Source organism: Aptenodytes patagonicus, chromosome 13 (genome assembly GCF_965638725.1).
Source record: "Aptenodytes patagonicus chromosome 13, bAptPat1.pri.cur, whole genome shotgun sequence".
Classification (NCBI taxonomy): domain Eukaryota; kingdom Metazoa; phylum Chordata; class Aves; order Sphenisciformes; family Spheniscidae; genus Aptenodytes; species Aptenodytes patagonicus.
Window position 1 is genome coordinate 15,765,972 of NC_134961.1, and position 14,503 is coordinate 15,780,474.

Sequence of the window (14,503 nt, forward strand, 5' to 3'; positions counted from 1 at the left end):
TCCAATGAGTCTTTGGACCGTATTCCAGAATCTGCCAACAAGGTTGCCAATTAGTGCCAATCATGGCAGGTGTTTCTGTGATATGGACACCTATTCAAGAGAAATTGGGCTGATACTATCAATCTATCTACTTTGCATCTGTATCTAGAGCCTTTGTATGCCTTTGTAACCTTCAGTTACTACCAAGATTAGCCAGGTTGAAATATTAATCTATAGATATGAAAAACATATTCCTCCATCATAAAACAAGCTACATTGTGCAGTTTATAGCTGGAAGTACTCTTAGGCTTTTCAAGAAAGTGCCAAGAGACTACTGCTAGAAAGATAAAGTAATTTGTTCAATAGGGCTACAATTATTTCATTCCCCAAAAGTAGGGGATTAAAAATTATGTTAATTAGGATAAATATTAAGAAAGTATTAAAGCATTATTACAAGACAAATCAAACAACAAAAGAGTTGCTGAATATTACAACTGCTACAAATAATACTTTACAGTGATACTCTGTGTTGTGTATGGTGCTTACAAGATACGTAATTATGCACTGGCTGCCAGCAGTAGTCTGGCGCATTTAATCATCCTTAACCCTATGTATTTTCATTACTTCGGTGCATACCATTAAAACTCAAATGTTAGCAAAACATGGCATTAGAAATAATTTAGTATTTCCTATTTTAGATTGGAAAATATATGACTAAATGTTAACTGTGAGGCAGGTCATTCTAGTTAAAAACAGGACAAAGTACAGAACAAACATACCTGAATCTGTTGTGTTACCCAGTCATCCATTTATCTATTCCTTTTCCAATACATGTGTATTTTAAATAAGGCATTGAAAGTGTAATCCTGAATTCCCTGGTAATCTAAATGGGAGATTTGGCTGCAGGAGCAATCAAACATCAGACTTAGGGCAGAAAGAATTAAAAAGTAAAACGCCTAGAAGACTTTGCAGGTAGCTAGTTTTAATATAAAGGCTCTTGTTTTATTATGCATGAATATGAGTACGATTCTTTGGATTCTAAATTACTGTAATCAATGTTCAAGGGTTTTTAAGAACCTCATTATATATCTCTTTTACAGGATTACGAACATTTGCAAATGGGGTCATGTAGTAATGCTTCAAAGGCTAAAAAGTGAGATCAAGATATATTTTCCAAAACTCTTTAAAATATTTCAAAATCAGAACCCCTGCCCAATATACATCACCACATTCAAAATGTTAGCATTCTTTGTGAATTTTAGGAACATCTTTTTTTCATATATATTACTGTTTTCCTTCCCCCACTGTTTTCCTACAATGATGACTACATCTGCACAACTTTATCCAAAAGTAAGTAGTAAGAGTTTCATTTAAATAAAATTAAAATAAAGCTACAAAAATTAAAGCTACATATAACTAAAGACTGAATTGATTAGTTCAACTTAATTTACTAAGCAACAGTGTGCAAGGATTAAAAAAAGCCTTAGATTATGGTTGAGCACCTCTATGGCAGGTTTGTAACTACCCATTCTGAGGAGTTTTCCTTTCATTAGAGGAACAAAAAAAATCAAAGCTGAATCAACAGGGATTTTACAGATTTGTAAAAGTATCTTACAGTTACAACTTCAGATTTCTAAATTTGTGTATAGTGGGTCACTCAGTATTTTGCACAGGTAAGTTTGTTTAGTGTTCAGGTATATATACTTGGAGTCTAAATTATAATCTGAGCTCTTAAATGAAGAAGCAAGTTGATACTGCGTTTACTGAAGACAATGCTAGTGATACTGAGTTTTATATAAGATAAATAAATTCAGAAACTCATAATACACGAATGCAACTCCCAAATCCAGAAATGAAATGTGCTCTTGGTTTAAACTGAAAGCTTGACACTGAGCTAAGAATATTTGTGCAGCCTATTAAATACTGAAAAAAGGCAAAAAGTTTTTAAAAAATTATACTTATCAAGACTGGACTGACACTTCTATGTTCTAGAACTCATTATCTGTGTGAGAGACTTAAAGAAGTTGGGTGCTCTTAACATTATTCCAGATAATCTTCAAAATAATCTGTATTTCAGACAGCTTTTGGTTGTTCAGCAATATCATAAATGATTAAAAAGTAAAGATGTAAAAGGTTAATGAATTGCAATAATTTTAAAGATACAATTTTCATTATCCTCTAACAGAAAGGCTAGGAATAGTTGGCAATACAAAATTGCAGTAATGATCTAGATCTGGTTCTCTAAATATTGATATGAGTATTCTATTAAGAGCCCCATATAAAGAAAATAGTTTCCAACTTTATTTTTTCAGTCCCTTAACTGCACACATTCCAATAGAAAACCCCTTCTCAATAATGTTCATCACTTCCCAATAAGAAAATACACAGAGATTTAGGTACAACTGAGGAGTTCCATCTTCTTTCTTTAAGCTCTTATAGCATTTTACTGCAATGCTATAAAAGAAAAACTGCTCATTGCTGATGAGAAAAGACAGTGGTCCAGAAATGCTTGATGGATAATAATCCCAGAAAAGAAAGATTTTTTGTCAGGCTCCATTAAAAGACAAGAGAAAATAACTGAATGAAGTCTTATTTCCTTTTCAATTCCGTAACAACTAAGGACAAATTGTTAGAACACAGTTATGTTTAGATTTTGGGAGGGTAATAAAGTATTCCCATCAGTGTCAGATAACACATGAAAAAAGAATTGCCTCAGATGTATGTGAAGTGATGGGGTGCAGTAATCAGAACCAACTCAACATGGCAGCACAACCGAGTTTTGGACAAGCCAAAGGAAAAAACAGAAATGTTTTAAATTGTCTCAGGGGAAACAGTCCTTTATCATATGTGTCAGCCTGCAGGCTGACAGAGCAGAGAATCTTCTGTAAGGTGGTAGATGAAGCTTAGGCTCAAACATAACTTCTTTCTTTTTTGATGTTCTGTACTGACAGAGGAAGGATTGTCAGGTTTATACACAGACATGGAATGCAAAATGCTTTCTAGTCAATATACATGTGTTCACGGAGATGTGTAAACACTGGCAGTCAGGAACATAAGAGCAGCCAACCCAGATCAGAGCAAAGGTCTGTATCTGACAATAACATTTTGTGGATGCGTAGGGAAGAGTGAAAGCACAGGTAGTGTACAGTGAGACTTCCTGAACAGGAGCTCCTCCTTCCAGAGCTTAGGTCCTGGTATTTCATAGCTTTGGGTGTTTTATACCACAATTACTTTTTTAAAACCCATGTAAACTTCTTACATCCACTGTCTTCAAGATGAAAAGGAGGCTAGGGAGTTGAAGGAATCAAGGCAAGAGGTTTGGAACAGCAAAAAGGAGAGATTACAAAAGGAGAGAATAAATGGGACAGGACTGCAAAGAAAGAACGGGATTTGAGCAGTAACACTGCTTGAAGAAAAGGATGTAAAGGGACTTGGGGCAGAGATTTTTTCTGTCTGCAGCTCTCCATCTGTAAGTAACAGTACTGGGGACTCTCTAGGAAGGTAAGAGCCAGCACTAAGCACACATGCTGACAGCACAGAAGGGGCACATTGTAACCTACTGCAGCCTAAAAAAGCATTAAGAAAGGGGTACAGTGAAATCCAGAAAGGAAATTAGTTCAAACTTCACTGGAGATGAATGTACAGATGTATGCGTCCGTATGGGATGTCAGACAATCCACCAATGAATGTATCACTTCTTACCTTTCTCAGCCATGCAACCCTAGATATGTATTGTCCTTTGTCTCTCATCCCATATGTATTATATTCTGAGAGGAGCACCTTCCAGTAGCTGTTTTCAGAAGTAAAATGTTTTTTTTTGACAGGGTAGAGGGGATTGAGAAGTTCTATGAAAAAACTCCAGAGGGGAGACAGCGGTGGATAACAGCACAAAGAAAGATGGGAGGGCAGATTTGGTACATTAAGAGTGTGTCAAAGAAGGCATAGCAGAAAAAATAATACTCACCCATAATGAGCTATTAATGGTACTGAAATTGTATCATTCATTTGTTAAAATGGATATGCTTGACTGTAGACTTTCTTGTCAGTCTATATATTTTGATTATATGCACCACACAGCTCAGCAGCAAATTAGTGCAATTAACTTTGATTCTTTAGGAGCCACAGGAGTAGCATGTGCACATCTCGTGGCAGAATCTAGAATTCAACTCTAAATTCTTGCCTAAAATGTTTGTGTAAAGCATGTGGTTACATTCAAAAGTGCTGACAAACTTCAGCAGGAATTCTACAGAGATCTAAGGCAATACTGGTTTCTTAAACTTCCTGTAAGAAAACTTTTAAAAAATCCAAAGAAAATTTAGTATATCTGTCAGAGTAAACTTTGAAAAAGTACAGCTTGAGTTCATTTCTTAACAAACACCTTAAGCATTCAGTCACCATTTTTGTGTACCAAGTACAGACATTTCAATGAGAATCTTAGCTTACAGATAAAATGTTTTTCATGCTGTTCCTTTTTAGTTTTAGTAGCACATCCACTGTGAAATTAGCACCATTCCATCTGTGAAACTATATAGAGTCAGACATTTTACCTCATAACAAATCTGTGTAGCTTGCTATTTTTTGGCTGTATGACTACAAAAGGACTTGACAAAACAAACTACAAATAATCAGATGTAAGAAATAACTCTAGAAGAAAGTTATACCCCTACTTTTGTTAGGGAAAACCACAAATCAAGTGTCAATAGAGGCTTGGCAAGGGAAGAGAGGACAAAATACAAGAACTAGGGGAACTAAGAGAGATTCCACAGTATAAGATCTGCCAGGAAACAGCAAGTAATACAACAACTAATCCACTGAAATAAATTTGACAAAGTGTGAGAAGAGTCAAGACAGACATTTATTTCTGATAAAGAACTCTAATAGTTTCCATGTATGATACATGCTCTTCTGTTCTTGTTTTCCTAACTTCCTGGTGAACTACTGGGTACTTCCCCATGTTGAATTAATTTAACTTACAAATTAAGTGTGCCTTTCTTCTTTGTAAAAGTTACTATGCAGAACAATTTATTGTTGCTATATCACTACAGTATAATTTAGAAAATGATACATATACAGTAGACATAATGGAGAATTTTGTCATAACTCAGAAATCCTGTCAATACATCATTCAAGGGCAAAAGGCAGCACAGAACCGGACCAAATCTACTTATCAGTACTCGCTTTTTATATCGTAGTAGAGTTTGAAGATCCCAAATAGCACTTGATCCTCTTTTGTTTGTTAGTGCACAAACACAAAATAAAGGATTTTACAGATGTCACCTGACAAGCTATGACACTACTCACTCCATTTGACTCCACTCTGAAGAACAGCCAGCAAAACTAAGCATGTTCACACAACTCAACCACTCTCAGCTTAAACTATGATCTATCTGCATGAAGACAATGCCCTGAGAACTGAAATGGCTGTGGCACACATACATGTTCCATTAAGCTACAAGTGTGGGGAGGTAATAATGGTATTTTTTTAAATTGCCAAATTATTCACCATGGTTTTGGCAAACACAGTAAAGCCATGATTAAGATAGCCGCTCCCTTCCCCAAAAAACTCAGCAAATCCCCCTTGCAGCTCGTAAAGTTATAACTTGCACCATTCATCTGGTAAATAAAAATCCTTGGAAAAATGGAAACAATGAGAAAGCAGTTCCATGCATATTCAAATAGTTGTAATTGCTGTGGAAACCATCTCTAGTAATTCAGTCTTTGTCTCAAAGCATCAGAGGCAAATCGTGATACAATGACAGCAAAAGAAAGTGTAAAACTGCCTAAGACTTCGAAGTTCAAAATTCAAGAGAAAATTAAACCACCGTGTAGGAAAAGCCTTCACATTTTCCCATCTTCCAGGTTCTTTTTGGAGCATATTTATGTGGATGAGCTCTTCGGTATTTTCTGCCTGGGCTTCCCAAATAGTTGCTTAAGTAGCACTGAGTGCTGGCAGAATCGCTATAGTTACTGCAAAAAAAGGGTACTGTTTCCTTAGTCTATTCTTCAAGTAATCATAATTTTAACCACCCTTCCTTGTTAGAAATTTTGGGAAACCTGAAAATGTGTAACTCTATTCAAGCAATGCCATTCATTTTCAAGCTCCAAGAAGACTGATAACAGAGTCAAAGAGGGTAATAGGGTCAAGGATTCAGAGATCATCAATGACAGCAATTAGCTTTAATGTAAATAAAGGTGGGTAAAGTAAAATAAGAAGCTACTATTTTTAGACTGGAAAAAAGCAATTATTTTAGAATATTATGTCTTGCTTTCATTTCTTTTATATGAGATATTCTCAATTTATTTTACTGGATTTGTAGCACATGAATGTGTTAATGGGTAGTTCAGAATATTTTCAACATTACGTCTCGTTTCCTTGCAGTAGTCTGCCTGCTGATGAACCAGACGTGATCTCACAACTGTTCCTAATCAAGCTCAAGACCTATTTCTGAGTTTCATTGTAGCACTTTTCAAATTCATTTGCTGAATAAAATTAGTAAATGCAATATGCATATATCTACTACTCCGAATTATGTTGAAAAATCGGTACTTCTGATGCGCTAGCCTTTATTCTTTCTAGGTACATAATTTCCAGAAAGAATACCATCTCAAATATTATTTGAGAAGTACATTGCATTTCAAACACTAACCACCCACTTTTTTTTTTTCTGGTACATCCCAGCCCATCACACTCTCATAAAGCAAAAACCCACAAACACTTTGCTTTATTGAAGGTTTACAGTAAGTCATTAATGTTGTTGTTTATAAGCAACAACTTATGCTTTTAAAAAAGTTACTTTCTTTGAAAATTCTGCACACCCACCTTGTGAATCAGTATTTGTGTAATAAGGATTTTGTTTTATGATCATGTGAACCTTGCCTTTCCTACCTTTTTTTTTAGTTAGAGTCTTCTAAGCCATAGAAACCAAACAACTTCCCACAGAAAACAAATTCTAAGAAACCCCTGTTTTCCACATTACAATCAGTCAGAAGTCCAGTCAGATGTGAGCAAATAACCACATTTTGTCAAGCAAAGCATAGGATGCAAATTTTATCCTAGCATTATTCTGATAATCAGAAGGCAAACAATAATTATTCTCACATAATGTCATCTGGTTTAGTATTAATTCACCAACATTTTTTTCATGAATGTGAACTGGCAGGATGTGAACCTTACAGATAATTGTCACATGATCACAACCTTTTTTATAGCTATTGTCAGATGTAAAGCTAGATCTATCATACTGCCAAACCACACCTGTGCTTTCAGGATAAAAAGCAACCGAAATATACAGCAAGATACACACACAATTAAACACACTTGCGTACAAGACAAAATAATGGTTCTTAAAATTATTTCAGAAATAAATGTTTGTTTATAAAACATAAAAAACTGTAACACCGACATAGCAAGGATATTGATTTTGCTTCTCTAAAATCCTTCACTGGGATATCATTGTCAAAGTTAGCAAATGAATGTATAAAAAAAATTGTATTGGTCAGAATGTCTAAAAGGAAATAAACATGTAGTGTTTATTTCCTTTTAGACTAACAGAATAAAAAACCAAAAAGTTTTGACTCTAGCACAGACTGTTCACTGTGATTAATAAAAATAACATTTTGTCCAAACAAATTAACACATTTAAGTAAGCCCCCTACACAAGGAAAAAAAATCAGACTGAAGCAATCATAGGAAATGCACGGGAAAGGCAGACTGGGATTACAGCATGAAGTTCTGGGATGACAGAGGAGAATACCCAAGAAACTGGGAGTTGAAGAGAGAAAGGCAGCAATGGAGAATCTAAAAGAATGAATCAATATATCATAAGATACCTAGAAGCACGTATCTTTCTGCATAGCACATATTTCTATTCAAACCCAAGATTCAAGAAATCACCACTAGAGCTTTCTACATTGCAGCACCCAAAAACCCAGAAGAAAAAATTACAAGACGTGTGTACTTCCATCAAAGAAAAAAATGTAGTTATTAACTTGATCTTGTGCCAGCATTAGGGTTAGTTTCCTACTTTATCTGATATATTGTCCACACATCGGGATGTGAAAATTTTGGGTTTTCCTTCTCAGGGACTTGCCCCACCCCTCTACCGACTGCTTTAACAAAACCCTACGTAGCTTTAGTTCTGTCTGTCTTACTTTATGCTTATGCTGCAGGTTTAAACTGCATTTTTGTAAAGAATCATTTAATCCATACCTCTTTAATATCTGTATTATCTTTACTCACGTGGTCTCACATGTTTAGAATTCTGTTTGCTTTCCTGGCTAGAAAGTGGTTTAAGTCTTTTATCAAGTCTCACATATAATGAGATTTTTTATTTGTATAATTCCTCATTAACATACAAAGATTATATCTCTAAAACAATGTGCTTGTTTTCTTAGCAAAAGAATTAAATTATTGGGACGTCTGTAGGCCTCACACCAGCAAGGATCTAAGAAAATGTTCAACAGTCAGATGAGGTTTTTGAGTGTTATATTTGTAAAACATTTTATCTGACTAACCTACAAACATACACAAACCTAGAAACATACACTCCAGGATAAAATGCAGCATGCAAAGCTTAAAAGTGATTCAAAGAACTCTTGGAGCTCAGTAAAGACAATTCACCATTCAGGTCTAAAATAAGAAGCCAGCTTCAGTCTTAAATGATTATTGCTGCTTCGTAATTAGAGGTTTTCTACAGGCTCTGAAGAACGTAAGCCAACAGTTTTCTCTCTACTTTAAATTGAATTTAAAACATCATTAAAAATAGAACAGATCACACATTCATAATACTATCTTACTACGACAGAAATCTGAGAGGTGTGATAATTTGGTACATATCTAATTTTTCACATAGAGTTACTAAAGTAAAGAGTAGAAAAAAATGTATTGATTTGAAATGCAAGTAAAGATGTAGATTCCAATTTTGATTTTTGTATTGTGTGATAAATCCCAGAAAATTCATTCAAGCTTATAAACACTCCAAAGATGTTCAAGATACTATTTACTAAAGAGGAGGTTAGTTTTCTTGATATGTTTCTGGGAAATACGATACATTCAAACTAGGATGTAAAAGCCAACAATTACTGAAATAAAGAGAAGAGAAAGTTTCACAATCCCTTTGGAATAATATGACACTGATAGGAGGTAGCATTATTTCTCACTTTGAACTGCCCAAAATAAAAACATTCTAAGAAAATAGTGACACTGTACTGTAGAGCTTCTATATATCGTATTTTCAGTCAGACACTTAGTTTTTCTTTCCTATAAGCAGTAAACCATCCCCTTTACCTCTGGAATATGTCAGCTAGCTTTACCACTGGAATATGTCAGCTAGGCAGATGGCCATTTTATTTACTTACAAGTCCTGTTTTACTTGGCGTAGTAGAAGCAGGGGTGAGCCTTCTCCTTTGTTCAGAAATCTCTCTTCCTAGAAAATAGTTATCTAAAGTAAGATGTCATTTTCCTGGCTTCCTTGAACAGTCACACTTACACAGGGCATTACAGGAGAGTTCACATCACTGGGCAAGGCATGGATTGATGGTGCAAATTTCAGAAGATCAAGCCTGAAATTTGCGTCCTGATTTCCTCTGCTTGGTTGCTGTCCATGTTTGGATAGCACTAAATTCTAGTAATTGTGGATTTGGTCAACTCAGTTTTTAACCCTCAAATTCCCCTGAATATATCTTCTGATTCAGGAAGTATAAACAGAACATTGTACAACAGTGTAAAAATGCTGCAATTGCTGTCTTTGCTGTATGTATTCTATAACCAAACGCTTAGAGGAATGGAAAATTCCATATATCAGGAAAGTTTGCTTCATGTTAACTTTACATTCTCTTTAAAAGTCAAGGAGAAGCTATAGAGGTATGAATCTGCCCCCACAGAGAAAATCAGAATATTCCTTCAGTGAAGAAACTGCAGTTGCCTTCAGTTATTAAAGTGTTAAGTAAATTATTACAAATGTAATCCTACATTAGCAGCAATATCCTGTTTCAGTAAGAGGCTACAAGCACTCTAATTAGAAATGTCTATCATGTAAAACAATATTAATACCACATTTACAATTTTCAAATTAATATGAAAAGGTTTTTAATTGTCATGTTAGTACATTTCCTTGCTAAACTACTTTTGTATTGAAGAAACCATAAATTTGATAATATGACTCAGGAAAAATGTCTGTATAAAACTGATACCTCATACTAATTGCAAGGTAACAATATTTTACCACTGAAATTTAGGAACAGTCACAATTTTGTCTCGCTTGTTTTACCCACAAGACACTACTACCGCAATGTTGTTGCTCTATATTTTATACAAAGTTATCTTGTTCACTTACACAGCAAACACTGTTTTTGGAATACAGCTTTAAAAAAATTACTTAATCTGGTTTACCCACAAAAGCAAGTGTGCTTTGGAAAGAAAAGTACATCACTCCTTTCTCTGCATGGACTGATGAGAATAACAGGCTGAGGTGTAAATTAGCTCCTTAACTGCCTATCTGTTTTCCTGGTGGCTAAAAAGCACGCTCTTCAGAATGCTGCATCGGTCTTATCTTACACGTTTTTCTCTGAGATCTTCTGCAAGCTCTTTAGCAAAGTAACAGCTTGATAGAATATCTGTTTTGTGAGTGACAGTAATTTATATTTTTGTAAAATTCCAGTTCTAATCCTTAAATTTTACAACTATTCTGTTGGAATCAGAAGGATAAATAAATACTCATTGAACTACACGTTCCAACAACTTATGCTACATATCTGCAGTTCAGATGAAAAATTTTTAAGTAATAACATTGCAAGATCACTTCTTTTCACCAAAAACCACTTCTAGTAGTGCTCAGAACATGATGTTTTTCATGAACATTTTTTCACTTAGGGTCAGGAAACACAAAATCTTCAATTAAAATTGCAAAACCAGATTTGCATTGCCACTACTATACAACAAATCTACACTGGTCACAACGGTGCAAATGTAATACTGTCTATATACATCCCTGTTGAAATATTCCCCATTGCATCATCAACTGCTGCTTCTTTTGTTAATAACAAAGTAGTTAATTTGTAAAAGTACTTGTATTAAAGGAACAGCTACACATCTCTGAGTGAATACGACCATGTCCCTTAGAAATGCATGATAGACTTGAACATAAGTAACATATTAAAACATTTCATCTATCTGTCATTTCTATATATTGCTACAATAAAGAAACCTCATTGTATTTCATGACTTTTACATCTAGAAACTATTGAAGTGGAATATTCTACACGGTCACCACGTATATTATTTAAGATGCACAAGCAGAGGGGAAAAAAAATTAAAATTAAGGTTGTTCAGGGTACTTAAGTACAAACTGTACATATCTTTGAAGTTTTTAACCTAGCTTTGTAATTGTGGAGAAAAAATACCATGGAAATCATTAACAGCTGCTTAAGTTGAATTCTGAGTTTATTTAAGACAAAGTACATCGAACACACTTGCTGTAACTTGTATGGCAATTATACCTAAGGGGGAAAGGAAGGTGAAGGAGTTAGTAATTCCAGGGTCTCACGGTCTGTGCAGAGCCAGTGTAGGATGAGAACTTACCTTTTCCTTACTAATGTTCTCTATCCATCAGACCATAGCCCAAATCAATTCTTTAATTGGAATTCATTTTTAACCCAGCAAAAGCATGTCATGTTTAATTTTTACAATAGCTTCCTTGAAAAAGAATAATTAGGTTTTCCTTTATAGGGGAAATATTTTTTAAACTGTAAAGAATGTTCTATATGTAGACAGAGAAAAATCTGTTTCAGCCAATTGCAAATTACAGAAAGTGTCCACCTCAAAACTAAATATTCTAAGAACATGAATAGATGTGGCTAAAAGATGGCTTATAATAAATTTCCAAATTATGGAACACCTTTTTTCAATTTCCAATGTATCTTTATACCTACAGATAAATATCAGTATTTCTATTTTTGCTCTTTTTCTTAGAAAGGAAGTTTGTTCTTATTTAAAAAAAATAAATATATTTCCTCAGGAACCTGGACAACAAAACTATGCATTAATTCAGACAACTTTACTTCAGCAGTCTTATTTTTTAACTATAAGCTCCAGCAGGTCTTTGTTTTTCTAAAGGTGTGGAAAAGAATAAATATGTAGTCTATGATGTAATGATGCAAGATAACTCTAATAACAGGACTATGGATGTTAATCTCTTAAAATTCATCAGCTAATGATTTTAGGAACTAGTATGTTGATACAACTAATCAGAGGTAATGAATCAAAATGTATACAGGATTTGAGGTAAATATAGTAGATTTTACTTATTATAAAATTGGCTCTGTGGGAAATTGCAAAATGTGAGAATTTTTAGGACATTTCAAAGAAATTGGCCCTAGTCTTCTTAGTTAGCTAACACAACTGAGGTTTAAACCATGCCCTAAATCAGTCAGAGATTTTTCTCTGTAAATAATGGGGTTGATCAGGCTAAAATCCAAACAACAAACCAGGCCAAAGACACAATAAAAAATCCACAGAGTAGGAAATCTCACCACATTTTCACAGCTGAAAATACTGAGTTTTACTTAAATACAATGATAGGATGGAAGACAAAATAAAATGTTGATGTTTTAGAAAGAATATAAAGTTTTACATAAGATATATAAATATGTAAGATAAGAGATATAAGATATATAAACCAATATAAATATTGGTTTTCTTCTCACAGGGAATCCTCCTCAGGTCTTTACATTATCAGTAACAAAAGTTTATTAATATGATGCACAAGAACTGTTACTAGTTTTTAAAAAAGACTGTTGGCATTACACAAATGGGCAGATTAATGACTGAAGTCACCATTTCTTGCATTTTTCTCTTCCCTAGTAATGATTAATAACTTGTCAAGATTAAAATTTAAAAAAAATTAGTTGTCAAAAGAGTATCTTAAAGAGAAGATTAATATTAATATTGGTGATCCCAATAATAATGAGTGAACCAAATAATAATCACACCTCCAGTGATTTGTTCTATTGCACTACCATACAATTAACCTGCCTTTCATATAGTATTAGTATGATGAAGTAAATAGGTCTGTTAATGCCTTTTTAAAACATGCAAGTAAATGTCTGTCTTGGGAGGCTGATAATGGGCTGTACTGACCATCTCATATAATCTATCAGCTTTCAAGTAGCCTATAATTTGTGTTTGTTTATAATTTTATATGGAATGAAACTCCTAAAGTTACTCAAAATATTTATTACATACATATATATAACACAAGCTTTAATATGTTTAAAATTAAAAGCAAGCCTTCATTGTTGAATACAGAAATGTATTAGCATGTACTCCCCTGCATATCGTTCTCCTAGCCTATTATTCCCAACTTAAAAATTGCATACCATATCTAAATCTTAGCTTATTCTCTTTACGAATATTTTTTTAATATTACTCTAATGTTTTGCAAAGAAATATCACACAAAAATGAATTGCAAGATTTAGGCCTAAGTTCTGCTCTTCTAAGGTAACAAATGATAGCCCTCTACTGGTTAATAAAAATATAAGCACAAGAATTACATTTCACAACAATTTACATTAATACTATATTTAGCCAAAGTAAAAAGATATAAAAATATATATAGTACAATATAAAAATCAGACTACAGAGATGCCTGAAATATTTTATTTGGACCATTAGAAAACGTATTATTTCTAATTCATGTAGGAAACAGTAGGCCAAGGAAATGGCTGGTTCCTAAATTATATGGACAATTCTATAGAATACTGTAATTCTTCAAAGAAGTAGCCTTATTGGACTACAGCTTTTCATACAGTATTCAAAAATAGTAACAAATGTTAATGATAATCTTCATGTTATTGTGTAACACTTTATTTTGGTCAGTAAAATGACCTGCAGGCCACAAAAATGAAATGTTGTCCAAGTAAAAATACTGTTTTTCTGACATTTTTATGGTCTAAAATAAGTTTTAATTGCAACCGTCAAAGAGCTCAGTAGCAGCTACCTAAAAATGAGAACCAAAGAATGGTATTTGATACAACATTTGGCAATATGATCCAATTTGCAAAGAAAAAATTGTTCAGGTATCAGCATAAAATTTCAGAAATATGACATATGTATGAGAAAAATCCAGAATAGTCCCCATATTTTATTAATTTTTGCCAGTTTTTAAAGACTTGTTTTCTACTTTGCCCTGAGTCTCTGTACTGCATTTTAAAATGCAAATATACATATTATAAAATAATTTTAAAATTTCCTATATTAATTTAAAAGATTCTATAGCATAATCCTGACTGTGTGGCAAATTTACAAATAATGCGTCTTCATTAATAGTGTCAGCTTGAATAAGTATGCAGTAAAAGAACATGTTAGCAGCTGTACACTTTATTTTCCCTTACTTAGAAAAAAACAAAAACCAAAAGAAACCCCACTGCAACTGCCAACATGTGACAATGCAAAACAAAGAACTGAAAGTATTTATTTGAATGTATTAGACAGTTGACTCAATGCCCTGATAATGGCATTTTACCAAA